We start from the raw sequence: 16,520 nt of genomic DNA on the forward strand, positions 1-16,520 counted from the left end.
CTCTCATAACAACTGGTAGGTTTGGAAAGTGCAAGAAGCTGATTTAGGTGATACAGGCAGACGACTTCAGATTGGACGTGCATATGCCTATCAGTGTGATTCTTTAGCAAGAAACCATTAAGCTCTCTGGTCTGTCTTAGTCCATCTACAGTCTGAAGGGGCTGAACTGATGATCTCTTGCTCCCTTTGAATACTGACCCCGCTGCCCTCGGTTCTGCTCCATCCTCACCCGCTGCGGCTGTCGACAGCCTCAGCAGGCTCACCGCGTGCCCAGTGCAGCAGAGTCACCTGGATTGGGCCACAATAAGCTTGACAGTGCGCGTGAAGCATCTGCCATCCAGGTGCTGTTGGTCAAATTGCTGTCATTCTGCAAAGTCTAAATCAGAGTGCCCACGATTGCGGGAAACCCTGGACAAGAACTTCATCTTTAACAAGACGTGCTGCACACGACGGGAGAAGTTTGCCCTTGCTTTGGCAGGAGCACCATTTGCTCCAGTGCAGACATTCTCCAGGGGCCTCTTGTTCAGACCTGATTGTCTGTAAGGAGTTCTGACAGTGTCTGTTGCGAAGTTGCTGGAAAGGAGTAGCCCCGGGGTTGCTTAGCACATAGGAGCTGTTAGGTCCTTAATTGTCTGGGAAGAGAGTCAAGGAATAAATTACCAGGTTCTGATATTCTGAAGTGGCACTGCCATTTGGCTACTGAGCTCGCAAGGGATTGATTAGCGGGGTCAGCAACCGTTTGCAGCTGTGCATTCCAGGGCGTTGCAATCTCCCGGAGGGAAAGGGTTTTTTCTGTAGCTCCACTTAAAGAACTTGAGTACCTTGTATTTCCATCAGGCTGGAAAAAAAGAACATGGCTACTAAGATACTTCTATGTTTCTTGGCTTTTTGAAATAAAGACAAAGGGGGAAAATGGAGACAAATTTATAAATACCATCTAAGATTCAAGTAATTCTATATTGCCCTTCTTTTCATAATGTTTTCTTTTAAGCTTTTGGGTGCTATCAGCTACAAAGCAAATTTTCTCTTAAATGTGTACGCCTGTAAAGACTATACATTTCTCAATGTTATAATTGCTGAGTAACTGGTACATGCTTCCTAATGCTGTCCTGCCGCCTGACTTGATCTCACAATCCTTCGTCGACTGTCTGTGATGGGCCAGCTACTGGCCTAGTGATGGGAACCCCAAATGAAGGAGGCAGAGTCTCTGCTTTTATGGTGTTCACTGGTGTCAAGTGGAGAAACCTGCACCCAAACAGATCATTAAATGCAATGTAGTAAGTCCACACCGTAGAGGATAACAGGGAAGCTTCACTGAGATGGACCACTTTGATTTCAATTGCCAAGAACAAGCAGGAGTCAGTTAGGGAAGGATTCTTGGAAGAGGGAGAGTATTAACAAAGCAACAGAGGAGAGAAATGGTGTGGTTTATGTGAAGAAAGTTCAGTTCAGCTGCAGTAAGAAAGCGCAGGGAAAAATCGGAGGTAAACCTGAAGGGGAAGGTTGGGAGCAGATCATAGAAGGCCATGTTGCCACATGAAGGAGGTTATTTCTCATTCTTAATTTTATCTTATTTCACAAACAACACTTCTAATTTTTAGCAATTTTAATCCTTTCCATTTGAATCTTCCAGGGATGTGGGTCGCAACCTCTGCTGCACATTAGAGTCACTTGCAGAGCTTCAGAGAATCTTGATGCTCAGCTGCATCCAATACCAATGAATTGAGACACGGGCTTCAGTACTTTTAAAGCTTCCTGGGTGGTTACAATGTTCAGCCAGGGCTGAGAACCACATTACTGTCTGCTACTTAAGGAAGGTAAGAAACATTAATTCTAGGCAAAACTTACTCACCTTTGAAATTCACGTCCTTCCTTACTGCGATGGTCCTTGGTCACTTTGTGCACCAAAGTTTACAGCATCCGTCAAAGTCACACACAAATTTATAGGCAATTAAAGGAAACACATGCTGCGGTGGAACTTTCATATGGAATCTTTGTCAAAGTCTCTCAAGCATCTTCCTAGGAAATGCACTCCTAGAAATGCATGCATAGCAAGCTTAGACCTGGTATAATTTCACAGGTCACCACTCCTCCCTCAATTCAGTGTTCTAAACCCCAGGTTTCCGCCTCTCTTCCCACTCCCTAATGCCTTACTGCCCACTCATGGATGAGCTAGTGTTCCTACTCTGCCCTTAGAAACTAGACCGTCTATGTGTAACTCATCTGACTCTGTGGTCAAGTCACTGATTTTAGATAAGCAAAGAAGAATTAGAACAGTTCTCTGTGGAGTGGCTGGGGTTCTGGATTGTTAAAACTTTTTAATTTTTTGGTCCACTTCATTACTTTGTATATTTTCAATGGTCATGAGACTTTGGAGGGTGGGTTTGGGAACAACGAAATCTAGACTTTCTGAGCCAATTCTAGCAAATGAGATGATGTTTCTCTTATGAAACCTGATGTAGCAGAGAGTGATGATCTTGGGAAGTCACTAGATCAGGGTTTGAATCCTCAATCTGACCACAGCTTAGTGCTCAGCTCTCAGAGCCCCCTTCCTTATCTGTAGGTGGACTTGAACCCCATTGGGCTGCTAGGATAACTACATGAGATGGTTTATGTAGAATGTTAAACATTAGTCTCTGGGACCCTAAAATTCAGTGTCCTTCTCAAGCAGGAATAAGATTATGTATATGGCACCAATTCTACTAGAGTTAGAGTTGAGATTTATGAAAAATGCTTCAGCTACGATTCAAAGATATGCATGTTTATTGAACAGCTATGATATCTCAGGCACTGTGCTAGCCCCAGATAAACAAAGATAATGGAAGAGAGTCCCTGCCCCCAAGTACCTTAAGATAGTCACTGTTAATTTTTGGCTAATGTCCACACTGCAGAATATATTATGCAATCATTAAAAGTAATGATTTAGAGCCTTATTAGATGGTTCAGAGGAACTTCTTTTTTTTTTTTTTTTGTGAGGAAGATCAGCCCTGAGCTAACATGCATGTTAATCCTCCTCTTTTTGCTGAGGAAGACCAGCTCTGAGCTAACATCTATTGCCAATCCTCCTCCTTTTTGTTTTCCCCCAAAGCCCCACTAGATAGTTTTATGTCATAGTTGCACATCCTTCTAGTTGCTGTATGTGGGACGCAGCCTCAGCATGGCCTGAGAAGTGGTGCATCTGTGCGCACCCGGGATCTGAACCCGGGCCGCCAGTAGCAGAGCGCGCGCACTTAACTGCTAAGCCACGGGGCCGGCCCCAGTTGGAGGGACTTCTACCAGATGTTATCGTGTGAGAAAAGCAAGATTCAGAAAAGGCACATAAAATATTCTATTTTCTTAAAGCAATAACAAAACCCTTCCCTGAAGACGTACTTTTACATAATGAGTATATGCCTACAAAGGTGTGTGAGGAACCCATGAGTAAATAGAGGTGTATGGAAGGATGCTCACATCCAGGTGTCAACACAGCTCCCCTGGTAGGGGGACCGGGTGTTGGGGGGTGCTGGAGAGGAGGTGACGACAGCATGAAGGAGAAGATCTCGTTCAGGTAAAAGTATGTGTTTGGAGAGCTGTTATGAGCTGAATTATGTCTCCCAAAAAAGACATGTTGAAGTCCTAACCTCTAGTATGCCAGATAGTGACCTTATTTGGAAATAGGGTCATTGCAGATACAATTAGTTAAGATGAGATGAGGTCATTCTGGAGTAGAATGGACCCCTGATCCAATGTGGTGATGTCCTTATGTGAAGATGGCCATGTGAACAGACACACCCAGGGAGGACCCACATGAAGACAGATGCAAAGACCGGAGGGATGCTGGCACAGCAAAGGAACGCCAAGCTTTGGCAACCACCAGATGCTGGAAGAGGTGAGGAAAGCTCGTCCCCCGGAATCTTCAGAGGGAGCATGGCCCTGCCCACACCTAGATTTTGGACTTCTGGCCTCCAGAATTGTGAGAGAATAAATTTCCAATGTTTTAAGTCACAAAGTTTGTGATCCATTGTTACAGCAGCTCTGGGAAACTATATAGACACAGTTCTTTTCTTTTTTATTGAAGTATAATTGACGTACAATATCCTATTAGTTTCAGGTGTACATCATAGGGATTCAATATTTATATTAGACACAATTCTTGATTCTGTTTTATAACCTGACTTTTTTATGTAACAAAATATTGTAAACATCTTCCCGTGTCATTAAAGTTTTAGCTACAATATCCAAGATTAAATTTTATTTCCACTCTGAAAATATGACTGCATTTTGTATCATGTAAAGTGACCTTGTAAAGTGGTCTCTGGACCTTTCTGCTCTGCTCAGCTTCGTGAGGGCAGGGTGGGGATTTGAGGGTTGGAGTCTTTTCACTATGCTTAAGCAGAAGGCTGGGACCCTGTGCTGCCCCAACAGTTTGTCTGCTCTCATTTCTTATTCGCCTGTGTTGAGTGCCAGGTCCTGGGAATCCTACACATGCCGAGGGGTCCGAGAGGTGTGTCCTGGCATGTGGACTCTTGGGAGACCCGGCCAGGGTGCCCTGGACACGCAGGAGATCGCGGGCCCTAGCAGGAGCCTGTTTGGACCGACCTGGTCCTGCTGACGACCCGGGGGGTCGGGGGCTCTCCCTCTCCCAGAGGAACCCCCGAAGGTCAGAATTAACTTTCCTGCTAGCCTGGTTGGCTAGATGCTCAGAATCAAAATTGTATTTATTTGTAGAAAATTAAGAGCTAATGTTCATAGTAGACCCTTCCATGGCACAAAATGTCCAGTACCATCTATGTTCTTTACATTTCTTAACTTATTTAAACCTCATGACACCCTAATGCCCTAGGTATTATTATCATCCTCATTTTACTAACGTAAAACTGAAGCACAGAGAGGTTGAGCCACTTGCCTGAGGTCACAGAGCTAATGAGAGATGGAGCTGGGATTTGAACGCAGGCAGGTGGCTCCAGGGCCTGGGTTCATAACCACTAGGCGACACTCCCCTAAGACCGCCGGACACTCGAGTGCTGAGTGGGGCCCCATTCTAAACACTTCACGTTCATTGTCTCGACTGCGCACGGTTTCTTCTAAAATATGAGCTTATCAACTAAGACTCATCTGGGCTGTGCATATTCTTAACGATATTCTGGCGTTTCCGAGATGATAACCTACAGTTTTAGTTTTCACATTTTAAAGTGCTAAAAATAACAAAGAGACAAAAAGAAAAAAAACGGAATAATCTTATTCCATTAAAAAGGTACAAAATACTTTTACTCTAGAGGAAATCAGGCCAACAAGCCTATTCAGTAATTTGAAGCATGGTTGTGTAAAGAAGAGGCCGTGGGCCGGAGCGGTTCAGGTCAGACACAAGGAAGGACGTCCAGGCAGGTCAGGTCCAAAGGTGATTAAGTGGAACCCAAGCCCCACGGCTGAGTTCAGAGGGACACACTCTTGAGGCCATCTGGTTCTGTCTAGAAAGATGAGTCTGGCTGGGGCATCCTTGGGGCCAGCCAGGCAGTTGCATCTGCTCAGCTGACCGGATGATCTTAGGAGCAGCTCCTGTTTCGAGGGCCAGCATGGCCTGTTGATGTTATTGCCTTTCTTAATTGCTAAGGATGGGGCCTACCCGGTTGTGCAAGTGGTTTAGTGCGCGCTTTCTGCTGCGGCAGCCTGGGGTTCGCCAGTTCGGATCCTGGGTGCGCACTGACATGCTGCTTGGCAAGCCATGCGTCCCATATAAAGTGGAGGAAGATGGGCATGGATGTTAGCCCAGGGCCAGTCTTCCTCAGCCAAAACTTTTTGGCAGGAGGATTGGCAGATGTTAGCACAGGGCTGATCTTCCTCACACAAAAAAAATATATGTATAGCTAAGGAGTCAATGTAGAACCATTGTAGACCATCTTGCCGGATGCCTGAGTGAGATGATTTAAGTGTGTGCGAGACACAACGTTGTAATGATTCTTTTAGGTAAAGGGGATGTAGGCCATGCGAGCATTTAAGTGGCTGGATTTAAAAGTTAATGAAGTACTCAGAAGCCGATAGAGTGGAGACAAGGGGAAGGCAATGAGGCTGCAGTGATTTGATGAATACAGGAGACAGGCCCCTTACGCAGCCATTGGGAAGGAAATGACAGCCGTCTGCAAACCACACCGAAGCCTGCTCTTCATCAACTCCAACGCCACCCACTCGAGAGCCAGGACTCTGACCTCCTTGTTGTTCGGGAGATTCTGTCCTCCCCAGCCGTCCTCATTCTGAGAGGTTTTCCTGGTTTTTATTGCAGGTTGTAAAATGTTAGCCCTTTTGCCCCATTGGTTTCCAGATAAGAATCACTCCTCTTTCCCCAAAGGATGTTTTTTTATAAGTAGGAATCTTTTTCCTTGACAATGCAACATTTAGTTTCAGCATTAGAAAGAAAAGTAAAAAGCTTATTGCCTTTCAAAGTGTTTTGAAGTCACCGATGAGCTAGACACGAATTCTAATATGCATAACTTTTAGTCTCCAGGTAATGTGCTCGTGAATGCTGGAAAGACAAGTTCCCTGCTGGCTGGAGATGGATCCAGAGGTCTAAAGTGGTGCCTGGCTTGGTTCCAGGGGGCCTCTCTTTGACTTGCTCTGAGGCCGGAATGTTCAGGTCAGTCTCAGCAAGATCAGGACTTACTGTGTGGGTGGGACCTCAGTTTCCTCTATCCCCTCCAGGATGCCCACCCAGGCGAAATCAGCTTCATGTGAGCATCTGGTTTCCAAGGGGAAAGGGCAGTTTGGGGGCCTCTGTAAACTGGATACTTTGTTGTTAAAAACAGAATGCTCTATCCTTGATTAGGTAGTCCAAAGAACTTGAAAACACCAATGCATAAAGATACGTGCACCCCTGTGTTCATTGCAGCGTTATTCACAATAGCCAAGACTTGGAAGCAACCTAAGTACCCATCAAGGGATGAATGGATAAAGAAGATGTGGTGTATATACACAATGGAATACTACTCAGCCATAAGAAACGACGAAATCCAGCCATTTGTGACAACATTGACAGACATTGAGGGTATTATGCAAAGTGAAATAAGTCAGAGGGAGAAGGTCAAATACCGTATGATTTCCTTCATTAAGTAGTAGATAACAACAACAATAAACAAACACATAGAGACAGAGATTGAATTGGTGGTTACCAGAGGGGAAGGGGGGAGGGAGGAGAGCGAAAGGGATAATTTGGCACATGTGTGTGGTGATGGGTTGTAATTACTATTTGAGTGGTGAACATGATGTAATTTATGCAGAAATAGAAGTATAATGATGTACACTTGAAATTTATACAATGTTATAAACCAATGTTACTGCAATAAACAAAAAAATTAAAAAAAAAAAACAACAAAAAAACCAGAATGCTCATTTCAAAATCTTCCAGAAACCAGCACAACCTAGCTCACCGAAGCTGGGAGAAGAGGATGATGAGATCTCATAACTTACAGGAACAGGGCTCCCTTTTATCTCCGAAGACCCTCATTGGTCAGAGGGGCTCTGCTATGGTCTGAGTGTTTGTGTCCTCTTTAATTCATATGTTGAAACCCTAATCCTCAAAGGTGGTGGTGTTAGGAGGTGGGGATTTTGAGAGGGTGCTTAGGTCATGAGAGTGGAGCCCTCATGTATGGGATTACTGCCTTATAAAAGAGGCTCCAGAGAGATCCTTCTCCCCTTCTGCCATGTGAGGTCATAGCAAGAAGTCTGTGACCCAGGAGAGCGTCCTCACCTGACCATGCTGGCACGCACCCTGATCTCAGACATCCAGCCTCCAGATCAGTGAGAAATAAATTTCTGTTGTTTATAAGCCACCCAGTCTATGGTGTTTTGTTATAGCAGCCCGAATGGACTAAGACAAGCTCTCAGCGCCCCCACAAAGATTGGCACCTGCCCTGTGCCATGGACTGTTTGAGGCGCCTGGGAGAGAGGCCAGTCCGTGTCCTTGTGGAGCTTCCACTCAAATGCAAGAGAGAGCCAAGAATAAGTGCATCAAGAAGATACACTCACAAAACAACTAGTTCGTTTCATGTGTGCCAGGTCTATGCATTTGGGAGACATCGGGTAAAGGACAGATGGGTTCCCATCTACATTCTATGGGGAAGAACTAACTGGACAATAAATGCAATGGGCAAATTAAATGTGATGAGAAGGCTGTGAATCCAGGGAAAATTGAGAGCAGGTTGAGAGCATCAGAGCGCTGCGGTGGAGTACGTGCAGGTTGAAATAGCATGCTCAGGAGGCCTTGTGGAGACGTGACATGCAAGTGAAGACTTGAAGGAGGCAAGGAGTTAGCATGCCAGCATCTGGGAGAAGAGCGTCCAGGCAGAGGGAATATGTGAGGCTCAAGGCCCTGGAGTATATCTGCTGTGTTTAAGTGACACAAAAGGACCAGTGTGGTCAGAGTGGTCCACATGAAGAGCGGAGCAGAGGAAGAGGTGGGCCATGGTGAGGACCTGGCTTTTATTCTGAGAGCAAGGTGCAGATGTAGTGTGGTCTGGAGCAAAGAAATGGCTTGTCTGGGGTTACCTATTAAAAGGATCACTTGGGTTGCTGGGTCAAGATTAGGGAGCAGAGGAGGAAGAAGTTTTGATACTGAGCAATGGGCTCACTCTGCTCCCTGCAATATGAGCCAATTAATCACAACGAGTTAGAGATGAGATACGAAGTTGAATTAGATTAGCTGGCAAATCAGAAGACAGGTGACTAATGTCTCAAAAACCCATCTTCAAAGATTACAGAATCTTGAGGCAGTTATATAGGGAAAATGAGCAGTAAGGAGGGGGTCTAGGGATGTTGGTCTCCAGGCATGATGGGCTCCAGGCATTACACTGTTCCATTCTTCTGTCAGCTGTGATGGATACCTTGTAGGTATGTTTCCTGCCTGTGATCAGCCTGTTCCTGGAAAGAAACTCCTAGAACAAAGTTTTTAATTTATCAAGCTATTACATACGTAAGCAGTGGCCATAAATCAGGAGAGCGTGTGGATTTTTTGGAGCACATACAGCACAGCGAGTAGTCACATGGGGGAGGGGCTGGGGCCACTTAGTGTAACAAGATGGCCTCACTTATGCTCAGTTACAGTTTTAGAGGCTTATGCAGCATCCAAGTGAGAGTAATTGGCGCTGGGGGCAAAGGTGGATGGAGAGGAGGGTATAAGAAAGGGAGAGCCAACAGAATTTGATTGTGGGATGTGAAAGAGAGGCGTTAAGGATGACTCAGAGGTTTTAAGAATGGGGGACTGGAATGATGGAGTTGCCAATAAATGAGATGGAGAAGTCTGCCAGTAAAATTCAACTTTAAAAATTGTGCTGAATCTCCAAGTGGAGATATTGAGCAGGCTAGTGGATACACAGTTTAGGGTTCAGAAAAGTGACCTGGACTAAACATATGAATTTGAGGGTCATGGTACATGGATGATGTGATAGTTTTATATGTCGACTTGGCTTATTTAATCAAGCACTAATCTAGGTGTTGCTATGAAGGTATTTTATAGATGTAGTTAGATGTAGATGTGGTCAAATCAGTTGACCTTAAGTCAAGGAGATTACACTTGATAATGTGGATGGGTCTCATCCAATCAGTTGAAGGCCTTAAGGGCAAAAACTGAGGCTTTCCACAGAAGAAGGAATTCTGCCTCAAGACTGCAGCATCAACTCTTGTCCAAATTTCCAGCCTACCAGCCCCCACAATTGTGTGAGCCAATTCCTTAAAATATATCTCTTTGTACATATATACCCTATATAAGATATTTCCTATTGGTTCTATTTCTCTGAAGAACCCTGACTAATACAGATGGTATTAAAGCTACAAAACTCACTGAATTTGTCAAGGCTGTGGGTATAGTTTGGGAAGAAGGGAGAGCCTCTTCTCTGGGCCTCTTAATGGTGGAATTGGAGAAGGAGTGACCACTGAAGTAGCAGGGACACTTGCAGGGTAAAGAAAGTGCATCGGTGGGGAGGGGTACCAGCCATGTCAAAATGCAGCACCATACACAAGGGATCAGAACTGAACTCTGGGTTTCATAGCACAGAGGTCCTGGGTGACCGTGACCAGGGCCCGCTTAGTACAGTAGTGGAGGTGAAGGATGATGAGAGTGCGTGTAGGAGAGAAGGGGGGACAGGAATTAGGACGTGTTCAATGAAGCAGCTCTTTTCAGGAGAACGGCTGTATAAGGAGCGGAGAACTGGGAGATGGGTAGCTGTTAGGGTTGATAAGGGTCAATGGATAATTTTTGGTAAAATGAGATGATTAACAGCAGAATGATCTCGTAGAAAGAGAGGAAGTTGACGATATGGGAGAGAAAGGGGGCTTTGCTGGAGAAACGCCCTTGAGTAGGTCAGAGGAGATGTGGCTCACAAGAAGGTTGGCCTTTGATGGAAACATGGGTTTATCTCAAGCAGGGGTTGTCAAATTTGCACATGCAGCAGAACTCACCAAGAATTCATTGAGAAGTGTTTGTTAAAACACAGAGTTCTGGGTTCCACCCCCAGTTTCTAATTCAGTAGGCCTGTGATGTGGCCTATGAATATGCATTTCTCACAAGTTCCCAGGGGACCCTGATGCTGCTGGCCCAGGACCACACTCTGAGAACTACTGACCTCTGTGAGTAGATGGAAGTCAGAGCATGTAAACACAGATGCTTGAAAGAAGAGAGATGTGGTGGAGGGAGTCTGGACATTTTCCTCGGAGTGCTTCCAACTTCCTAGACAAGTAGAAAGTCACGTCACTAGCTGAAAGTGGGGAGAGGAGAGATTTTGGGAATTTGAGGAAAGAGGAAAATCTGGTGAAATAGTCATCTAGGAGAAATGAGACAGTGAATACGGCAGGGTTGGTATAACATATGCTTGACATCACTAAAGGTCCACTTGAGTTTCCCCACCATGAATTTCAAGTGAGATCAGTCAAGATGTTGTGTTTTTCTCCAGCTACATTCAACTGGCAGGGCTGGATTTCAGGATAGTGGTTTTGCTAAGTATGCCAAATCATGAGGGAAGAGAGTTGAGGACACGGGCAAAGAAAAATTGTAATGATTGCCCAAGGAATAGAAGCTGAGTAAGGAGGGGAGAGAAAGAAGTCAGGGAGAGGAGGGAGGGAAGAAAGGTGGAGTGGCTGAGGCTGGGCAGAAGAGAGGAGTTCAAGGAACCAACCAAGAGGCCATGGGGCTGGACATATTGTCTAACATATACTGAAATTGTCCAGAATAAAATTGGAGTGGTACTGGGACAATGATGCTGACTTATGAAGTCAAATTTGCTAGAAATGAGAGGGGGAGTTGACAGCTTATTAGGGTTAATGGGTGATATAATTTGGTGACATGGGATTCAATGCTAGGAGGCTTTAGGGAGGAGAGAGGAGAATGCTGAGTACTGTGAATACAATAAAATATAACAGTGATGTGGAGACAGTGACTGGGACAGGGGCAGAATGGGATAGTCAAGTCAGGTTCCTCTGAGTATGTGCCATCTGGGCTGAGACCCGAGGGACAGGAAGAAACCAGCCATGTGAAGACTATGGGTTTAACATTCTACATAGAGAGAGTGCACAGGCTCCAAGGAGGAATGTAATTGGAGTGTGTGGGAAACACAAGGATGGATGGATGGCATGTTGGATGGGTATTGAATCAGGAGGGTCCTGATAGCAGATACATTCAGAGATGGTTCAGGAGAGAGGCCATGCTGGCAGGTCCCAGGAAGGAGTGTGGACTTGATTCCAATAGAAAGTAGAAGCCAATGCAAGGTTTTAAGCAAGGGAGTGATGTGATCTAGTTTATGCTGGGTTACCTTGGCTGCCAACAGGGGAGGGAGTGTGAAGGAACAAGAGTGGTAGCAAAGACCAGTTTTGAGGTCTGTGGGATCCTACCCCTGTGGGATGGTGCTTGCTATGTGCCAGTATTACCTTGTATAAGCCTTTCAACAACCCTAGGAAGTAGGACTTATTTTTCCCATTTTATAGCTGAGGAAACTGAGGCACAGAGACTTAACTTAGCCAATAAACTGCAAAGCCTGGATTCAAGCCCTGGCAGTCTGGGATCAGATTCGAGGTTCAGGGCCATGTGTGATGCTGCATCTCATGGGCAAGAGGCCTGCGTGGCTCAGATTAGAGAAGTAGGAGAGTTGGATCAGGATATGTTTTTGAGGCAGAACTGGCAGGATATGGATTGCATATGAACAGTGAGGTAGAGAGATATGAAGGGTGACTCCTAGATTTGAGGTCTGGGCAACTTGTGGGTGGTGGTGCCATTTGCTGAGATGGGAAGACAGAGGAAAGGAGCAAGTTTGGAGGAGAAAATAATAAGCTTTGACTATAAAAGGTTAGGGATGCCTTCCAGAAACTACCTTGGCTCCGTGGGGTGGGCAGTTGGGCACACTCATTGAAGCTGTGGAGAGGCAGACTTGGCCATCACCCACGTGTAGATGGTGTTTGGATTCATGGAAAGGAAGAGAATGCAGGCGAAAGAGAAGAGAGATGAGGATGGAGCCTGAGGCACACTAACCTCAGTGGTCAATGAGAGGGGATTTCAGTGAAAGAGACTAAGGAGGAGCAGCCACGGAAGTGGGAGGAAACCAAGAGAGGATTCTGTGAGCTCCTGGCTATGACCAGGTCCATAACTCCCCCTTTATCTGCATGCTTTAACCATTGCTGGTGTTGGGTACTTCATTAGCCCAATCATGGCACTGCTTCTCTGGCTGTCGCCTGAGTCTGGGCACAGACAGTGAGCAACCATTGATCTGAGTCAACCCTCGAGTGTTAGGGTTTGCTAGGACAGATGAGAAACCCAAGCTTGCCCACGTAAAGGGACCCACCACAGTGGGTAAGGTCTAACCCACTGTGGGAACACCACCCTAGGTTTGTATTCAGCTGATGGCTATGTTATGGAAACATCACAGGCTGTAGGATGGATATTGATCTGTGATTGTGGCCTTATCAAGGGTTATATGACCCATCCAAGCAAGGTGACTCCTGGGATCCTCTGGGGGAGTCAGATCCTGTAGCAAATCCTACATCACGGGCTGTTCCGTGTTCATTGTTCTGCCTCCTACCTTCTTTCAACATCTCTGTTTTTTTTCCCTAAGGAAATCCCCAACGAGGAGGGCCTGAAGCCTGTCTTAGTCTTGATCCTCAGCCAGCCTCAAATTTTCAAAAATATTCTCAACCACATTTTCCTACGTGTTTTGGCTTTGCATAGAAACTGATTTTGAATCTAAAGTGAGAAATTGTAAACATTTATTTAACATCTTTTCACATTGAAAATATTAAACACCTACATAGTCAGGATTATCTAGGTTTGTTGAAGGTTTTCACGGACAAAATTTAAATATTCCATTATGTTGCTTTTCTGGATGGATAATAATGATTTACTCTAAAAAATACATCATAAGATCTTTGGCTTTTGTGCTGTATTCCTGTATAAAGCTTAGCTATTTTATTTGGAGATGATGAAGAATAAATCTCAAAGGCCAACTAGCATTATGGCTATGAATAACTTAGCCGGGTGTGATCACAGAACACCAGAAAACAAGAAACGCAATCTGGATAAAATATTAATAGAATGAAATGAAAACATATTTCTCATTGCCTTAGGCCACCTATATGTGCACTTGACACATTGATGCTTTTGTCTTAGGGTAATCTCGTCTATGTCCTTGCAGGACATGAAAACACTGTTTTAACAGTACGCTCTAAATTTATTCCGGGGGCACTGAAGTGAGAACCTGCTATAGAATTAGGTACCGGATCGTTTATTCTTGTATTAGGTCTTTCATTATTTTCATCTCTGTATGTCTTGCTGTCGTGTTTCTGCCACCATCATGAAGGATCTCTTCAATGTTCCCCGTGCCATCTGGCATCCATCAAAGACAGGGTTGTTTCCTGCATCTGGAAGCACTTTTCAAATGGTGGAGGGTGCTAGAAATCAAGAGTGTGGGTGTGATGTTCATCTGCCTGTGGAGAGGTAGCAATTGGAATTCCGATCTGGAGAGGGCTATTTTTTTTTGACAGCTTCCACTGCTTCCACTGCATGTGTTCAGGCTTAGCCAGCATTTGTTCATACCTGCTTTGTGCTAGAGGTGTATGTGGCACTTAAAATATGTTATTTTAATTAAATTATTCCATTTGATCCCATCTTAACCCAGGGAGCATATATTATTATCTGAGATTCAGACAGAGCAATGAACTTGTCTCTGTTAACACAAGAATAAGAGATAGTCTTAGTCAAAGCTCAATTGTTGTTCTAAGCCTCACAACAGGCACTTCATTTATTTTCTATTTAAATAATTAAATACTGTTTTTGTTGCTATAAAAGATACATATGCTTTCTGTGGAGAAATTTTAAAGATATAAAGAATAAAATCAAAGCTGTGTTTCTGCCCCCGGAGACAACCACTATCAACTCATTTGTGTGTTGACTTCCAGGCTTTGTCTAGATGTGTGAGTGTGCGTGCACACACGTGTGTGATTTTAACATAATTGCGTTCATACTGTAAATAAATTTTATATTCTACTTTTTATCACTTGATATTGTATTGTGAGCATGTTAACATGTTGTCATATTTTCCCAAACCATAGTTTTTATAAGTAATCTCATGGCTGTATTAAGATTTATTTAACTTTTCCCTTGCTGGTGGCTGTTCAGGTGGTTGCCAGTTTCTTAATGTGATTTTTTGTGTGTGTCTGTGTGAGGAAGACCAGCCCTGAGCTAACATCTGACGCCAATCCTCCTCATTTTGCAGAGGAAGACCAGCCCTGAGCTAACATCTGATGCCAATCCTTCTCTTTTTGCTGAGGAAGACTGGCCCTGCGCTAACATCCATGCCCATCTTCCTCTACTTTATGTGGGATGCCGCCACAGCGTGGCTTGACAAGCGGTCTATCAGTGCACACCTGGAATCCGAACCTGTGAATCCCAGGCAGCCGAAGCAGAGCACGTGCACTTAACTGCTGCGTCACTGGGCGGCCCCTTTAATGTGATTTTTAAAAGATGCTACAAATAACTTTATGCATAAATATTGGTCAAAATCTCTGGCTCTTTCTTTAGATCTAGCTCCTAAAACTGGGATTACTGGATCCTCTGCCATGTGCTCTTGTTTGATACATCTGGAGAAATTGTTTTCCACGCGAGATGGAGAGATATATGCACCCCTGTGCTTATTTCAGCATTATTTACAACAGCTGAGATATGGAAGCAACCTAAGTGTCCATCAATAGAGGAATTAACAAAGAAGATGTGGTATATATCTACAATGGAATATTACTCGGCCATAAAAAAGAATGAAATCTTGCCATATGTGACAACAAGGCTGGACCTAAAGGGTATTATGCTGATTGAAATGTCAGACACAGAAAGACAAATACCATATGATTTCACTTATGTGTGGAATTTAAAAGACAAAACCAACCAACAAAACAAAACATAAACAGACTCATAGATATAGGAAACAAACTGGTGGTTACCAGAGTGAGGAGGGGTTGGGGGGGTGGGTGAAATAGGTGAAGGGGATTAAGAGGTACAAACTTCTAGTTATAAAACAAATAAGTCATGAGGATGTAATGTGCAACACAGGGAATATAGTTAGTAATATTGTAATAACTTCGTATGGTGACACATGGTAACGGGACTTATCGTGGTGATCGTTTTGTAATGTATGTGGATGCAGAATCACCATGACGTACACCTGAAACTAATAGGATATCATAGGTCAATTATACTTCAATAAAAGAAAAAGATGCTTCTCTGAGTTAGGAAGGAGAGATTGTGAATGACCTGGTATTTCCCTGTCTACTTTGGGGTTGACAATGTTTGAATGTATGTTCATATGTGTAGGGGACATACATGTTAGTGAATACCTTCTAACTCTTCTCAGATTTGTCTTTTGCTTAGCAGAAATTCTTCCTAGATCCAAGCTATGAACTGACTGACTATGAGTCTTAATTTTGTTGGAAGGGTGTGTTTTGTCTTTATAGACGGTCTTTACAGATACGGTATTTTAATAAGATGTTGGGAGCAGCTCAAAAATGCTAGCCAGAAAATATTTTAATCTTAAAAACCCTAATCCCTGAGCCAGCCCTGATGGCCTAGTGGTTAAAGTTCAGCACTCTCACCGCCTCAGTGGCCAGGGTTCGCTTCCCGGTTGCAGAACCACACCACTCGTCTGTCAGTAGTCCTGTAGTAGCAGCAGCTCACACAGAAGAGCTAGAATGACTTACAACTAGAATAGATAACTATGTACTGGGCCTTTGGAGAGGAAAAAAGAAAAGAGGAAGATTGGCAACAGATGTTGTCTCAGGGCAAATCTTTCCCTGCAAAAAAAAAAAAAAAAAAAAAAAAACCCAATCCCAGAAGAGCACTTTAATCTGAAAGATACTTTCAAAGGTGATCTTTGAAGTTTCTTTTGAACTAAGTGTTTTCCTAAAAAGCAAAGAAAAGTCCTGGGACAAATATGAGAAGTCAGTCCTGTAGAGGGACAAAAAAGTGATTGCATGTTAATATACTTCTATAAAGATTTCAAATGCATAAGTGATTTATAATCCTTCCC

This window comes from Diceros bicornis, chromosome 20 (assembly GCF_020826845.1).
Source record: "Diceros bicornis minor isolate mBicDic1 chromosome 20, mDicBic1.mat.cur, whole genome shotgun sequence".
Lineage (NCBI taxonomy): Eukaryota > Metazoa > Chordata > Mammalia > Perissodactyla > Rhinocerotidae > Diceros > Diceros bicornis.